Source organism: Callospermophilus lateralis, chromosome 19 (assembly GCF_048772815.1).
Source record: "Callospermophilus lateralis isolate mCalLat2 chromosome 19, mCalLat2.hap1, whole genome shotgun sequence".
Lineage (NCBI taxonomy): Eukaryota > Metazoa > Chordata > Mammalia > Rodentia > Sciuridae > Callospermophilus > Callospermophilus lateralis.
Window position 1 is genome coordinate 22,841,692 of NC_135323.1, and position 16,800 is coordinate 22,858,491.

The 16,800-nt window shown below is 48.1% G+C and overlaps 1 protein-coding gene and 1 long non-coding RNA gene across 5 annotated transcripts in view; one reads left to right on the plus strand and one right to left on the minus strand.

Moving 5' to 3' along the window:
• Positions 1-7,155: 7,155 nt before the first annotated feature.
• Positions 7,156-8,465, minus strand: LOC143638342 (uncharacterized). The gene is made up of 2 exons (XR_013154592.1): positions 8,178-8,465; positions 7,156-7,847 (listed from the first exon to the last, which is right to left on the minus strand). It is a non-coding gene; the product is annotated as an uncharacterized LOC143638342 (long non-coding RNA).
• Positions 8,466-8,559: 94 nt separating this feature from the next.
• Rabgef1 (RAB guanine nucleotide exchange factor 1) overlaps positions 8,560-16,800 on the plus strand; it is a 58,385-nt gene continuing 50,144 nt past the window's right edge. For all 4 annotated transcript variants that reach the window (XM_077106130.1, XM_077106132.1, XM_077106131.1 and 1 more), the window contains exon 1: positions 8,560-8,626. The gene's annotated coding sequence lies outside the window, so the exon portion shown is untranslated. The remainder of the gene's footprint in view (positions 8,627-16,800) is intronic.

The window sequence follows — 16,800 nt, forward strand, 5'->3', positions numbered from 1 at the left end:
GCACTTTTGTAAAGGGGACGGGATGGAATCCTGATGAGATTTAAGTTCCTAGAAGGTGACAACCTCTGTAAATGCCTTTAGAGTTGAAGTCTCTTGATTTGACAACACTACCACCAACTGAGCCTCCACTGCTCTGCCCCAGGGCCTAGCCCTGAGTACCTGCCCACTGTCCCTGCCTCACCAGCCATCCCCACCTCCCCTCTGCTCACCATGGTGCCCGGGGTGCCTGCCCCTTCCTCAGGCAGCTGACCCTGTCTTTTCATATCTGGCTTGTTGGGGTTTGGAGAACATTTTCAGCCCTCTGGTCAGCTGCAGGAGGGGATCCTACAAAATCTGCATCCCTGCTCATTAGGGATCCTGTAAAGTCCTCTAAGCTCCATGTTTATCTCCACAGCAACGGGAGAGGCCAAGAGAAGCTAGCCACCCTCTCCCACCCACGAAGGGGTAGTGGATCTGAACATTTTACCTGGAAACCCAGTTCACCAAGAGCTCTGAACAGGAATGTGACGTCCCCGAGGAGCCCACCCCGGCACCACTGGCTGAAACAGGGGCCACCCTTTTACCCGATTGCCCAAGTTTATTCTGGAAAGTGCAGCTGTTTGGAAGTCTCCAGACAGGGAGGACAAGAAGTCCCTCCTCAGTGGTCCTCAGGAGTAGCCACACTGATGTGGGCTGCACCCTCACCCAGAAGCTGCCGCTGCCGCCTGACTGATCTTTGTCCTCTCCTGCCTGTTGTCTGAAAACAACCATTCCATGTGTTCCCAGGTTATTTTACTGTTGAAGTCAGGAGGATCAATCAAGTCCCTGTTCCTCTGTGAAGCCAGAAGTGGAAGTCAGCAATGCAGTTTTGTCATCACACTGTTAGTGTGGACACTTGTAGTGTGACATCTGTGAGCAGTCCCTGCCCTTCCTGTTGCAATGGTAATTCCAACCCTTGGTGGTGGCAGCACCCTGGGACAACCTGGACCTGAGGATTGAGACCCACAGGTGGAATTCCCAGACCGTCCATCCAAGGTGGCTGCGTGATAATGGGGGGACTGCGATGTGTGGGAGTGGTAGGCTGTCCCCACGGCTGGGCCCTGTCTTAGGAAAAGGTTTGGCAGCTTTCCTCCTGCCCCAGGCCCACGCCACTGTGACACCGTAGGGTCCCAAGGAGACACAGCCTGGACAGCCTCTTCCTGGCTGAGGACAGCAGGCACGAGGGGGTTTTGGGGACTGGAGCCCTCCTCTGAAGACGCCTCAGGGTCTTCCCAGGGCAGCTTGGAGCAAGGCCCGCAGTGGGGCTGGGCCGCACTTCCCCAGCATTCGGCTCCGGAAGGTGCTCCGCGGCGGCGCAGGACCCAGGACCTGGCCAGGCACTCCTGCTCCGACGCCCAGCTGCCTGGGGAGCGCCCCGCAGTGGCAGCCGTGCCAAGTATGGCCGCGGCCGGCCCGCAGCCAGCGCCCCAGAGGACGCCAGCGGCACTGCACCTGGGTCCCTTGAGGCAGCTGAACTCCGCGAGTGCGCCCTGCGCCGCCTCCTTCCACCTGTCCGAAACGGCGGGGGGCCTTCACCCAGCTCCTCATCCGCTCCTCCCGTGCAGTCTTGCCTTCACTGCACTTGGGGTCATTTGTATTATTCAGGAGAAAGGGCCGCGCAGTAACTTGAACAATTTACATCTTTAAAGAACTGTTAACTCTAGCAGAAATGGAGTAAGTGGAGTAACTATAAAGAATATAGGACGGGGGACCGGTGGTGCGCACCTGGGATTCCAGCATCTCAGAAGGCTGAGGCAGGAGGATTCCAAGTTAGAGGCCTGTGCTGGTGGTGCACACCTGTAATGCACACTAAACTTCCATCTCGATAAAGTCATTTGTATTACCTAGAATCCTAAACAACTGAAACCATAGGCATTGTGTTAGCCAGCTTTTCACCACTGTGACAAAACACCGGAGACTATCAACTTATAAAGAGGAAAGGTTTATTTGGCTAATGGTTCCTGAGGGTTCAGTGCATGGTCACCAGGCTCTGTGCTCTGAGCTGTGGCAGCACAACTCATTATAGAGGGACCACTTGGTGGAGGTCAGCTGGGAACAGAGGGGGGAGGGGCTCCCAACAGCCCCCTCCCAGGGGGCCTAACCTCCTTCCTCTAGGCTGCGCGCCCAGCGGAGCCTCAGGCTGGGACAGCCTTACTCGACGGGGCTTTGGGGCACCGCCAGCATGCAAGCTGAGATGCCAGCCCCGCGGTGGTCACACAGGGGCAGGGCGGCTCTCCCAGGCCTGCCCAGCCAGTCCCCTATCCCAGGCGCTCGGGCCGTCCACTGCATGCCTCACCCAGAAGGAGAAAGGCTGGGTCACGGTGGGGACATATTTCTGAGGGTTAAGAGGCTGCGCACTCTCGCGAGAGTTCTGGCCCTCTCCCTCCTGGCAAGCTGCGGGCAGGACCGGCTCCGCTCTGGCGGTTGGAGGAGGTGTGTAGTGTCATATTGTCATTAGTTTGCACTTGCACCCCACACACCCAAGTGGGCCAGGGAAGGGGCTCAGCGGTGCAGCTCTTGTCTAATGTGCAAGGTCCTGGGTTCGAGTCCCAACATAAAAAAATCTTTAAAAAATTGTGTTGTCTGTCCTATCAGTGAGTTATCAGAGGTTTTTATTTTTTTATTTTATTTTTTCACCAGGGATGGAACCCAAGGGAGCTTAACCACTGAACCACATCCCAAGCCCTTTTTATGTTTTTATTTTGAGACAGGGTCTTGCTAAGTTCCTCAGAGCCTCGCCAAGTTGCTGAAGCTAGCTTTGAACTTGAGATCCTCCTGCTTCAGCCTCCCAAGCCACAGACATAACAGGCAAGTGCCGCCATGCCCAGCTTATGTTTGTAATATGTAATGTGTTGGTTATGTTTTGCAAATGTTTCTTACCTTTTCATTTTGTGGGTTACAAAAATTTCTTTTTGCAGTGCTGGGGATCAATCCCAGGGCCTTGTGCATGCTAGGTAAATATTCTATCACTGAGCTACAAACTCACCCCATTTTAAAATTTCATTTTGAGATAGGGTCTAAGTTACCCAGCTGGGCTGGAACTTGTGATCCTCCTGTCTCAGCCTCCCGAGTATCTGGGAATATAGGAATGCACCACCTCACCTCACGAATTTTTTTAAATTCGCCCATTTGAAGTTTATAATTCAGTGATTTTTAAGTGAGTCTACAGAGCTGTGCAACCATCACTACATTCCAGTTTGGAACAATGCTGTCCCTCCCCCCAAGATGCCATATGTTCATTTGCAGTTATTATTTCTGCCTCTGGCCACAGGTAACCCCTGATTTCCTTTCTTCTTTGTAGATTTACCTCTTCAGGACAGTACATGTAAATGGGGTCACGTAATGAGAGGACCTTTGTGAGTGAGACTTTGTCATTTGGCACTGGGGATTGAACCTGGGGCATGTTACCACTGAGCTAAACCCCACTTCTCTTTTGAAAATTTGGAGACTGGGTCCTGCTAAGTTGCTGAGGCTGGCTGTGAACTTGTGATCCTCCTGCCTTGGCCTCCTGAGTCCCTGAGATTTCAGGTGTGCACCACTTCACCCATCGACTCAGGAGCATCAGCATCGTGTTCCAGAGATTGGTTCTTGTAATAGTTTGTTCCTTTCTTGTGTTCGTTTTTATCCATGGTGTGGCCGCACCTCATTTTCACCACCCATTCTGGCAGACATGTGGCTCCCTAAGCACAGCTTCTGGTGAGCTTGTTCAGCTCCTGGGGCAGACTCACCTCGCTCAGGCCTGCTGTAGATCGCTGGCTGCACCCCGGGGCCCGGCTCCCCTCGCTGGCGCTGGCACCCTCCTTACTACTCTTTGCCTTCCTTCCCCGATGCTGTCCTTCTTCTTTCTGAGCCCTTTGGTCCACTCCAGGATTAACTGAGCCCCCTTCTGTATTCACACTTACCACGGGACTGATTTTTACAAATTAATATACAACAAACACGTAAGTTGAAATACACAATATGATATGTCAACCTAGATGATAATCAACAGGGTATTCCTGGGCCGGGCTGTGGCTCAGTGGTAGAGCACATGCAAGGTACTGGGTTCAATCCTCACATAAAAATAAATAAAATAAGGTACAACTAAAAAAAAAAAAAAAAAAAAAAAAAAAAAAAGCAAAGGAAAAAAGAAAGATATTTCCAGTAGGAACATGCCTGCGCCTGCTGTATAAACTGAGCACAGCCAACAGCAGAGGCACAGGGGCTCTGAGGGTGAAATGAGGGCTGCATAAGCATTTTTGAAACAGTCCTCCCTGTGGCGAGGATTCACACAGGGGGGTGGGTGCCTGCTTTCTCTCTTTCCCTTTCTTTCTGCATTTAACTATTGAGCCACCTCCCCAGCCTTATTTATTGTTGTGACAGGGTCTCTTCAAGCTGCTAAAGCTGGTCTTGAACTTTTTTTTTAATAAATATTTTTACTTGTAGTTGTACACAAGACCTTTATTTTATTTCTCTTTATGTGGCGCTGAGGATCAAACCCAGTGCCTCACACGTGCTGGGCAAGTGCTTCCCCACTGAGCTCCCGCCTCAACCTTGAACTCTTGATCCTCCGGCCTCAGTCTCCCCAGATGCTGGGACTTTAGGCCTGTGCCAAGGCTCCTCCCTCCCTCTCTCTCTTCCTGCAGGGGATGGAACCCAGCCCTATGCACTCTCAGCAGGCACTTTACCACTGAGGTACGCGTACCCCCAGGCCAAGGCTGAACAGACAGCTGCCAAGCAGACGTCTGTGTGAGGTTTCCTAGGTAAGCTCCTGTGGGGGTTACCATCAGGCAGTTCGTGTTAGAGAACCTCCCCTTCCTGAGACTTGCAGTACCACTTCCAGCCGCCTGGCTCCTTCCCTCGGTGGTGCTTAGCATTCACACACAGGGACCATACCCACTCTCATGACTTCTAAGGAACACTAATGATCCCAGATCATTACCTTGAACCCAAAGCCCACCTCATATTCAATACCTTACAGGAGGCACCCTTGACCTTCTTACGCTGGTCTATACTCAGTACTCCATGCAGTTAAGTCAGATCATGTCGTTGGCTCAAAATTTTCTGATGAGCTCTTATCTCAGATTAAAAAAAAAAAAAAAACAGAGTCCTTCTAATGGGCAGAAGATCCAACATGATCTGATATTCCAGAACTCTACCACTTAGCTATTTCCCTGGCCCTTTTTTAGATGGGATCTCACTAAGTTGCCCAGAGTGGCTTGGCTCCGCCTCCTGAGTAGCTGATCTACAGATGTGTACCACAATGCCCAGCCCATTGCCTTTTTAATGTTTCAATCAGTTGAACTTTTTAAAAAATATTTTTAGTTGTAGATGGTCACAACACCTTTATTTTATTTCCTGGGGTATCAGAGATCAAACTCAGGAGCCACTAAGCCACATCCCCAGCCCTGTTTTGTATTTTATTTAGAGACAGGGTCTCATTGAGTTAGTGCCTTGCCTTTGCTGAGGCTGGCATTGAACTTGCAATCCTCCTGCCTCAGCCTCCTGAGCTGCTGGGATTACAGGCACATGCCACCATGCCCAGCTTATTTATTTTTATGTGGTGGTGAGGAATGAACCCAGTGCCTTATAAATGCTAGGCAAGCACTCTACCACAGAGCTACAACCCCAGCCACTCAGTCGAGCTTTTATACTGTTGGACCACAGTGAAATATTAGAGTTTTATGTAACCCAGTAGAGTAAGATCATGTCAGATAATGTTTTCAGCTTTACATTACTGGGGACCCATAGCATTTTCTCTCTTCATTTGCAATGTTGCCTCTGAAAACTTATTTGAGCTCAGTAATCAGATTTAAATGTACCTATATTATACGATGTTGTGTAATGTATTATTTTCTGTTCACCAAAGTGGACAGAAAATCTCCTTTTGACAACTCCCTTTGTGGGAAACCAGTTACTAATTAGCAAGTCTGCATGAGTTAGTAACTTTGTGAAATATATTGCATCCAAGTTCTTTCATGGCATATCCATAGTTGATTAATTTGGGAATACTCTTCTAGAAACATTGAGTATAATTTGAGTGGAAACATCACTCACTAAATGTCACATGTTTTTGCTGGGCAGAAGAGAGCACATTTATTCAAGAAAATTTAGTTACTTATTTCATACTGCACTGTGACCCAAACACTCATTGTTGCTTATAATTTGTCAAAATAACATCACCTGTGTCAAAAAGACAAAATTAAATTTAAAGATCTTAATTTTGTGAGTGTGTGTGTGTGAGAGAGATTCTAGAATTGAACAATACTTTATTCCTTGAACTACAATGAGCATTCTGATGGGGGGAGCAGAGCAAACCAGTTCTATGGACTGAAAAGGCTGAAGCAAACAGAAACAAAAAGAACTGGCCAGGGAGACAGAACAACGGAAAAATAACCAACTGCTCAGCACCAAACTACTTTAGTGCTAGGACGGGACCCAGGGCCTCAGGCATGCTGGGCAAGTGCTCTGCCACCAAACTTTTAAAAGTTTATATTTTGAGCTGGGTGTGGTGGCACATGCTTGTAATCCCAGTGGCTTGGGAGGCAGAGGCAGGAGGACCACAAGCTCAAAACCAGCTTCAGCAACTTGGTGAGGCCTTAAGCAACTCAGTGAGACCCTGTCTCTAAATGTCTCAATGGTTGTGTGCCCCTGGGTTCAATCCCCATACTAAACATACATAAATAAATAAATTTACATTTTTAGACAGGTCTAAGTTGCTGAGGTTGGCCTCAAGAACCTGTGATCCTCCTGCTTCAGCCTTCCAAGTAGCTGGGTTTGCAGACATGTGCCACTGGATTCAGAAATTTTTTTTAAAATAAGGATTAAAACAGAAGGAACTTCATTATTATGCCAACTGAAAATGGCCTGTTTGGGAAATTTGTTACTTCTTTCTCCTGCTTTCTCAGGTCAGATAATTTCAGTTTGGTGTCATGAACTTTAATATGCATGATCTCATTTTGATTTTAGTCAGGTATGTTGGTGAAACCAGAGTTTTGATATGAAATTGGATTCTCTGTTCCACTGGCAGTTGGGGCATGCACAGCTGCAGCTTTTAATGGTGAACCATGCCCTCCAGTACTGCAGCTGACCCCATCAACTTCTTTCTGGGTTCTTGTCTGGTGAATTTGGAGAATGAAATCCCTACCCCAGGATAAGTGAGTTTAAGAACAGGGTTTATTAAGATTAGAAATAGATAAGTACATGTAGGAAGACATGAATGATGTGAAAATACTTGTATACAATCAGTGACTTGAAAAATTGTGCTCTATATGTGTAATATGAAACGAATTGCATTCTGCCACCGTGTATAACAAATTAGAGTAAAATAATCGAATAAAAAACAACTTTGAAAAGTTAAAAAAAAATTAGAAACAGGAACTCAACTCTTGTAATGGAAGAGGGCACCAGATAGCAGGTGTCCTCCATCCAAGTGTAGAGTCTAGGGGTTTACCTAGCACTTGCTTCACTGCTGTTGGTCCAAATTTATGCTAATGAAGGTTTGGAAATGTACCAACGCTATTAGTCAATTCTTGAGTCTCAACTTTCATTCAAGTCTGCTTTACCTCAATTTGGGGGGACACGGGTCAGAAATTGGGAGGTTAAGGTCATCAGATGCTTCTGCGGTGGGCATCCCGGCGAGTACCCAGGCAGGGCGCCTGGATGACCTCTGTGTACACCATGCCTGCTGGGAGCCCCACGTGGCGGCTGGCCAGTGCGGGACACTACGTGGCCATCACTTTGCTGCCGCTCCTTGGCAGGGACCACTACGCCGGCTTCCGGTCCAAGAGCTTCACTAGCAGGCAGACAAAGGCCAAAGCCACCGCTCGTGGGTTCTACTCAACATCCTGCTGCAAGGTGACAGGGCAACAACCCCAGTGAGGCAGCAGCACCACTGCCCTTTCTCACTGCTAGAAACCGGCCACGGCAGCTCCGCAGGGTGCCACCCGGGCGGGTCTGCTAGACGCGGCGGCAGACAGCCTTCCGTGCCTGCTTTCCCAATACCTATCAGCGGGGAGGCGTGGGCGTAAGCTCTCCGTTATCCCTGGGATGGTCCCTTCCCCTCCCTGCCACGCACTGGGGTCCCACTAGGACACGCGGACGCGGGTGCAGCCCCGGAGGTGAGGAGGGGACGGGCAAGGTGCTGCCGGACGCCGTCACGACCCTAAGGAGAGCCCTACCTGGACCACGGAGCTCTCCGTGCCGGACAGCGGGGTCCTAACGGACCTCAAGTGAGGACGAGCACCGAGCCCCACCCCGAGTGGAGCCGGGAAGGCCGGCTCCGCAGGGCGCTCTCCGCCCACGGTCGCCAACCACCGCTCCGGCGCGGCACCGCCCCCTGGTCCTTCGCCCGCCCTGCCCGTCGCCCGGGACCCTCGCCCGGTTCCGCCGCAGCCTCGCGCCGGCCGGCGCCGAAACCCGGACTGCGGTCAGTCGCAACCGGGAGGGCAGCGCCGCACCCGTCCCAGCCGGGGCGTCGCCGGAAGTGACGCGCGTGCGTGGCGTGTGCGCCGGGAGGGCGGGGCCGGCGGCCGGGGCCGGCGGCCGGGGGCGGGGCATGCGCGGGCCGAGCGCACCTCCGGGAGCAGCGCGGGCGGCGGCGGTGCGGACGGCGGCGGCCGCCGAGTAGGTAGGAGCGGGTCGCGGCCGTCGGTTCGCGCCGCGGGTGGGTTGCCCGGGCCGGGCCGTGGGTTCCGTCCCGCCGCTCGGGGCTCGGCCGGGGCGCCGCTGCCGGGTCGAGGCGGGCCCGGGCCTCGCCGCCTCCGGAGCGCTGCTCGGCGCCGGCGACCGAGGCCCGAGCGGCGGGGCTGCGGAGGGGGCGCGCGGCGCCCGGGCGGGCTGCGTCCACCGGCCTCCGTTTATCGGCCTCCGCTGGCCCCCGCCGGTCCCCCGGGGCCGCTCGGAGTCCCTCCCGGAGTCGCGGAGCCGCCCAAGTTTGCGGGCAGCGGCTGGTCCTGCGCCGCCCTGCCTGACGCCGCCGCGGCGCCGGGCGACCGTGCGGCTGCCCCCGGGGACCGGCGTTGGCAGGCCTGGGCAGGCTCTCGGTCGGCCGGTCCCCCGTGCGGGTGTCGCCAGCTCCTCTCCAAGTTCCGCAAACGGGGACGGGCCTCGCCGCCCTCCCCGCTCTCTGAGCCCCGTCCTCGCCGGGCTTCGTGAGGGTCCGTGGAGCGCGGCCGACTAGGGGGCGGGACGGCGCCGCGGCCGGGGCAGTGTTCAGTGGGAAAAGTGGAAGAAAGGGAGAGGGACAGTGAGGGAGAGGGAGAGAGGGATAGAGAGAGGGTCTGGGAGAGAGGGGGACAGAGAAGGAGAGGGACAGAGAGAGAGGGAGAGAGAGAGGGAGTGAGATGGAGAGAGGGACAGAGGAGAGGGAGTGAGATGGAGAGAGGGACAGAGGAGAGGGACAGAGAGGGAGAGGGAGAGAGATGGACAGAGGGACAGAGAGGGAGAGGGAGAGAGGAATGGAGAGAGGGAGGGAGAGAGAGGGACAGAGAGGGAGAGGGAGGGAGGAGGACAGAGAGGGAGAGGGACCGAGAGAGATGGATAGGGAGAGAGATGGAGAGAAGGACAGAGAGGGAGGGAGAGGGACAGAGAGAGATGAAGAGAGGGAGGGAGAGAGGGACAGAGATGGAGAGAGCCAGAGAGGGAGATGGAGAGAGGGAAATGGGTAGGGAGAAGGAGGGAGAGAGGGAGGGAGGGAGAGAGATGGAGAAAAAGGAGATGGAGAGGAAAGGGAGATGGAGGGGGAGAGGGAGGGAGGGAGAGGGAAAGAGATGGAGAGGAAGAGGGAGAGAGAGGGGAGAGTGAAGGAGATGGAGGGAGGAAAGAGGGAGGGAGGGGGAGGGAGAGAGATGGAGAGGGAGGGGGAGACAGAGAGAGAAAGAGGGAGAGGGAGATGGAAGGGGGAGAGAGAGGGAAGGAGGGGGTAGAGAGGGAGGGAGGGAGAGATGGATGAAAGGAGGGAGCGGGAGAGAGAGAGGGAGATGGGGGGAAAGATGAAGAGAGAGGGAGATGGAGAGAAAGAGAGAGGGAGGGAGAGGGACAAGGGGCACAGGGTAGGGAGAGAAGGAGAGAGAGAGATGGTCCTGGGGATCAGATCCAGGGCTTGGCTGGCAAGTGCTCTACCACTTAGTTAAGTCAGTTGCCCGATCTAGTTTCCAGCTTGTGATGTTCCTGCTTCAGCTTCCTAGGTAGTTGGAATTACAGGTCTGAGAAAAGTTTTCAATCAATATGAAGAGCTAAGATCCTATCTTCATTTATGTATGTCAGTCTTTGGCTATAGACGTAGAATTGCAGTCTTCACTGGGTGAGTTTAATTTCTGGCACATGTGTTTTTATTGGCTGTAAAATAAGCATCTCCAGCAGAGATGATCCATTCCTAGGATGTAGGGGAGCTACCTATGTAACCTAACACTGGTGACTCAGAGTACAAATGCTACTAAGTGGGTTTTAGATGGTCAATAAAGTTGTCACACAAAAAACAAGGCTTTCACGGTGGAGACCAAGCATTTTGCAAGTCTTATTAGATGCTCATCTGTAGCATGAAGCACTTCAGAAAATTATGTGGTATTTCACATGGCTGAAACACCCTGAATAATCTAGACCGCTGTTAAATATGAGAAGCAACAAGAGCTGACCTGTCTTTATCCCTCAGAATATTATTTAACTAGTGTTTTGTTTGATGTTTGGACAAAGCTCCTAAAATGCTTTTTAAAAAAAGGCTTGTACTTTTATGATGCTGTTTCACCTTCTCTGTGAGATTCCTGGTTGGTTGGTTTTGATATCTGGGATTGAACTCAAGGGCACTTAGTCACTGAACCACATCCCTGGTCCTTTTTAAATATTTTATTTTGAGATAGGGTCTCACTAAGTTGCTTAGGGCTTCACTGAATTCTGAGGCTGGCTTGAACTCACAGTCCTCCTGCCTTAATCTCCCAAGCTGCTGGGATTATAGGCATGTGCCACCATGCCTGGTGAGATTCCTGTTTTCGATGACGATGAAGTTACTGCCAAAGTAAATTTATAATAGAACACTTTTTACTTATTTCTGGTAGCACAGTTCGCTCATTTGTGGTCACTAGGAGGACCAGTGACCATGATTATGATCAACTAATAACTTGTAGCTAAAGGTCAGGAGTTTTAATCAGAATGACAAGCATATGTACATTCATGAATAGATAAAATATTACATACTGAAGGAATCTTGCGTTTTTTTCTTTAAAAAAAAGTTGTGTGTGTGTATGGAACTGGGGATGGAACTCAGGGTCTTTCAAATGCCACACAAGTGCTCTACCTCTGAGCTGCATCTCCAGCTCTGCATCTTAAGCTTTTTAAAATTTACTCCAAATGGCTGTAAGGAGATTGTTGAATCCCTGAGCCTGGACTCTAAATTTTGTGCTGCCTCACTCACTAAGGGTGGTAGCATCCTCTGTGCTAGGTATGGGCAAAGCAGAAGAAGTTGTACAAACATTTTATGAGGGCTAGGGTTGTATAGCTCAGTGGTAGAGCACTGGCCTAGCATGTGTAAGACACTGGGTTTGATCCTCAGCACCATACAAAAATAAAGGTATTGTGTCTATCTACAATTAAAAAATATCTTATTTACTTATATTATTTTTTGTGACAAGGTATCATTCTGTTGCCCAGGCTGACCTTAAACTTGTGATTTTCCTGCCTTAGCCTCCTGAATAGCTGGGATTACAGGAAATGCTGCAGCACCTTGCTTTATAAACCACTTCTTTTTTTCTTTTAAATTGGTACCAGGGATTGAACCCCTGGGGGTGCTTAACCACTGAGCCACATCATCAGTCCTTTTTATTTTTTGTTTTGAGGAAGGGTCTCACTGTGTTGCTTAGGGCCTCAGTAAATTGTTGAGACTGGCTTTGACCTTGTACCTCCTGCCTCAGCCTCCTGAGCCGATGGGATTACAGGCATATACCACCATGCCAGGTTTATGAACCACATTTGAAGCTAGCTTGTTCCATTCTCATTCAAAATAAGTACTCAATTTTAATTACATTTATGATGATTTTTGTCTATTTAAAAGTTAAGAATGGTTTTGGGGGCATTTTTACGTAAGGATGTAGCTACAGTTTTTTGTGTATTAAGTTAAAATGCCTAATGTGAGGGCTGGGGTTGTGACTCAGTGGTAGAGTGCTTACCTAGCACACTTGAGGCACTGGGTTCAATTCCCTGCACCACATAAAAATAAATAAACAAACAAACAAAATAAAGGTATAAAAAATGACACCATGTTTTATTTATTTATTTTTCTGATTTTATACAAAGTATATTCACACTAATTTGTGTCTTCATACATGTACTTTGGATAATGATGTCCATCACATTTCACCATCATTTAAAAAAATGCATAATGTGAAAGTTTTTATTTTTGTAGTTTATAATAGTTGTTCATTTTCTAATTTTAGACATAACATTTGCTAAAGTAGTTTTTTTTTCTTTAGAAAGCACTTTGGAGCACATTTAAAAAATGCCTTTAGAACTCATGAAATGCTTATTGATGGAAAACAATGTCTTCTTGTGCTATAATTTTTCTATCACTTCTACAACATCTTGTTCCAGAAAGGATTCAGAATGACTACAAGGGTATATACAGCATACTGTTGGTGATGGACAGACAGCGGGGTGATACATTCAAGGCTGAGGGGAAGGTATGGTGGAGTGGAGAGTGAGCTCTGCATCCAAGGTACTGGGACTGAAACCCTGCTTCCTAATAACAGTTCACAGAGAAACAGTCATTAAGTGGTTCAGTGACCAAGAGGGAAGAGATGCCCATTTCTCCTTCGGGTTCCCAAAGGAGAATAGCCCGGAAACTCCTTAGCTGCATTCTCAGCAATGTAGCCCGTGTCCCCAAGGGCTGTGTTGCATTTTAGTAAATTCTGCTTTACCTCATTGTCCGTGTTGGTGACATGATATCAAAATGTAATTCAGTGAGAACAGTTCTGTGTGGCAAAATAATGGGATCCATGTGTTTAGATCTAGAGATTGCTGAAGGATCTGGTTTAGATTACCTAGATAACTCTTTTCAGACTACTGTCCATAAATATATAGTTTCCCAGTGGAGCTTCTATCATGAATTTATCAGCAGTGGGGCCTGAGTTGGTGCTTCCTGACAGTTCCTTGAGTATGTCTTTTTACTTTGTTAGTGGATCATAAAGCCATGGTTTATTATGCATTATCACCAGGGTTGTGGGGGGTGGAATGGAAGAGGCTGAAAGAATGTGTTTTTGAATGGAAACCATCTCAAGTCCAGAGAGATGGGCTGAGGAAGTACTCAACAAGAGACCTAAAACTCATTTCTAGAAATAGGCCTGGGGATGTTAGCTCTAGCACAGAGCGCATTGGCGTGGAAAGCCTATGGACCTATCATTAAAATGAGAACAGATTTATCCATCTTAAAGGAAACACAAGGCATTGGGTTTGTGTTTGTTCTGACTGAGGAGCTAGCTGCCTTTCAGGTGAGGATAGTTCAAGTTTGTAGAATGCTGGCTTCACTCATTCTTACTCAGTGAACAGCGGGGTGGGACGGTCCCTGCCTAAACCTAGCTATGGAACCTTGTGATTCCTTAATTGCATTTCCATAGAGCTCTTAATATTTTTTTTTTAAATGTGTTCCTGAAAAAGAGCTGGGCTTGTGACCAAAGTTTTGAATAGGATCTTATAAGGAGAACACAGATAAAAATTACCAAAAGAGGGCTGGGGATGTGGCTTAAGCAGTAGTGTGCTCGCCTGGCATACGCGGGTCGCTGGGTTCAATCCTCAGCACCACATAAAAATAATATAAAAATGTTATGTCCACCAAAAACTAAAAAATAAATATTAAAAAATTCTCTCTCTCTCTTAAAAAAAATTATCAAAAGAAAAAAAAATTAAAATCAAAATTGTCTGCTAAGGAAATAGGTTGACTACAATTCTTCATAGGGACTGGGGTGTAGCTCACTGGTAAATTGGGTGCTTAGCATGCACAGAGCCCTGAGTTTGATCCCCAGCATCACATAAAAAGAAAAAGAAAAACAAAATTCATCGTAATCGGTGTCTCAGGGTATAATATGTCAGGCTTCTGCTTAGCAGATTGGGTTGTGTTTTTACTTTTGTAAATATGTTAGCCATGGTAGTTGAATAAATGTGTAGGTTTTATCTAGAGCATCAAATGTACAGTCTTAATACTGTGAGAAATAAATGGCCGAGTGCTTTCACACCCACGTGTTAATTGTTGATGTTCCTTCCCCCTGGAAATAGAATGTTTATCACAGAGGCAGTATTGACATTGCCTTTTTGGTTTTTTTGTGGGATTGAACTCATGGGCACTGGACCACTGAGCCACATCCCCAGTCCTATTTTGTGTTTTGTTTAGAGACGGGGTCTCACTGAGTTGCCTAGTACCTTGCTTTTGCTGAAGCTGGCATTGAATTCCTGTCTCAGCCTCTCCAGCCACTGGGGTTATGGGCATGTGCCATCATGCCCTGCTTTGACATTGCCTTTTAAAGTCTTTTTAATATCATCTGTATTAAGTAGATACAACTTTTTCCCATGAACCTGCTTTTATTCTTCTACGTATTTGGAAAGAAATTAATTTTTTGGTACTCATAAGTGTATCTGTAGGGTGTAGGCTGTTGCCTTAAAGAGTTTTTGCCTTGTCAATACTCTAATTAAAAATACATGTATTTCTCAAACAATGTTATATATACTATAAACATGAGTATACAGTGTATGTCTAGACCCGTGTATTTACATACACGTAAACAACCTTGCTTGAGAAATAGGTTTAGATTTTTGAAGTTAAGGTTCTCAGATTTTGATAGAAAAACTAATCAGCAGGTTGAATTTCAAGTCTAACCAGTTGTAGCCCCAAACATAAGCCAATAATGGTAATGAGTAGTGATTTTGCCATTTAGGTCAGGGGACACGTCAGTTTTAGTGCTTTAGCTGTACAACGCATGCGAGGCTAGCGTTCTACCACAAGCTATGTCCCAGCCTCCCAGTAGAATATATGCTGCATTCAAGGTGGATAGTTCTTTTCTTTTTGGGATAGGGAGTACTGGGGATTGAATTCAGTCAAGTACTACTGAGCCACATCCCCAGCCCTTTTTGTATTTTATTTAAAGACAGGGTCCCACTGAGTTGCAAGCACCTTGCTGAGGCTGCCTTTGAACTTGCAATCCTCCTGACTCAGCCTCTCAAACCACTGGGATTACTGGTGTGCTCCATTGCGCCTGGCTCCACCCCATTTTTATTTTAGGCAGGGTCTTGCAAAGTTACAAAGGTTGGCCTTGAATTTGCCACCTTCCTGCCTCAGCTTCCTGAGTTGCTGCAATTATGAGAGGACACTTCCCCCTAAACTCCTGAATATTGTGTTAGTTTTTCTCTTTCCTTTAGTTTGGATACAATTTAATGACTCCTGTTCCAGTTACTAAATCTCTCTTTTGCTATATCTGGTCTGCTGTAAGTGTGCCCTTCGAATTAAAAAAACAATAATTTTTTTTAACTTCTATGGATTAAACCCAGGGTCTCAAGCATGCTAGGTAGATGCACTACCACTGAGCCAGCCCTGAATTCTTCATTTTAGTTCTTGTTTTTAGATCTAGAATTTCAGCTTGATTTTTGTGAATTCCAGTTCTCAGTTGAAATCCTTAGGACTTTTCCCCTATTTATTTGCAAGTTATACTAATCACTGTGGTTTAAAAGTCTTTGTGTCTGTGGTAGATTGAGCATTTTTCCTTTGGGTTTTCATTGTATGGATGCTGGACACTGGGGTACAGTGAGGCTCTAGATGATGCCATTTCTTTTTCAGAGAGGAAACGACCTTTCCTCTTGCCAGCCAGACAGTGAGGTTGATGGTGATAGTACTGTTGGGGACTGAGCTGAGGTTGAGTTGTCGTGGATCTGATCGGGCATTCACTCTGGTTTTCCCTTACCACCTAGCGAGTACCCCTCCACTTCAGCTGGCAGTTGGTGGGTTCACAAGGAGACTTCCCTTGGTGGCCTTGGTACTGTAGCTAATCTTTGTTTCCTGAGAATCTGAGATTGCTGGAGATTTCACTCTTGGTTTTCAGACTTTCAGTTTGGTTTTGAAGCCTTCCCTGTAGAGCTACAGAATTTGGGTAAGTGCTTTCAGGGGAAAACCAGCTTGTATTAGGGTCAGGTATTCTATTTCTCTTTCCATTGGGTCTTGAACTCCTGAAGTCTTGATTTTTCTCTTCTAAAAGCTTTAGTCTGGATTCTCAGGTTTTGCCCTGGAGTCAGTAGTCATCCTTAGGGTGGGGAAGTGGCTGCAGAGTGTCATCTGGTTTCTTTGCAGCCCCTGTCTTTCTGGAATCCAGACCCCTCTGCTTTGGTGGTTTCCGTAGCACTCTGGTGCCCTTAAACACAGGTTTCTAAAGTGTATCTAGTTCCCTAGTTCTCAGCAGGAGTGCAGGTCTGCACAGCTCCTATCATTTGCAGAAAAGGGAGTCTCCTAGAAATGAAGTCATGAGAAGAATCAAAGTTTGTCTTAATGTTGGTGCTTTCTTTTTAGCAGTGATTTTTATCGGTGATTCCCAGTAGCATCCCCTGGAAACTTGTTAAATTCAAATCCTCAGATCCACTGAATTAGAACTGGGGTTGGACGAAGGGCTGTTTAAACAGGTCTTCCAGGTGTCAGTGATAATGGTAAAGTTTGAGAAACCACTGCTTTATGAGTTCATTGCTAGAAAACATATTGAGTGCCCACTCTTCCTGGCACCTCTGAGTGCCTGTGAACACAGTCGACCTGTGAGCGGGTGATGGTGGTGGCGCATGAGTGTTATA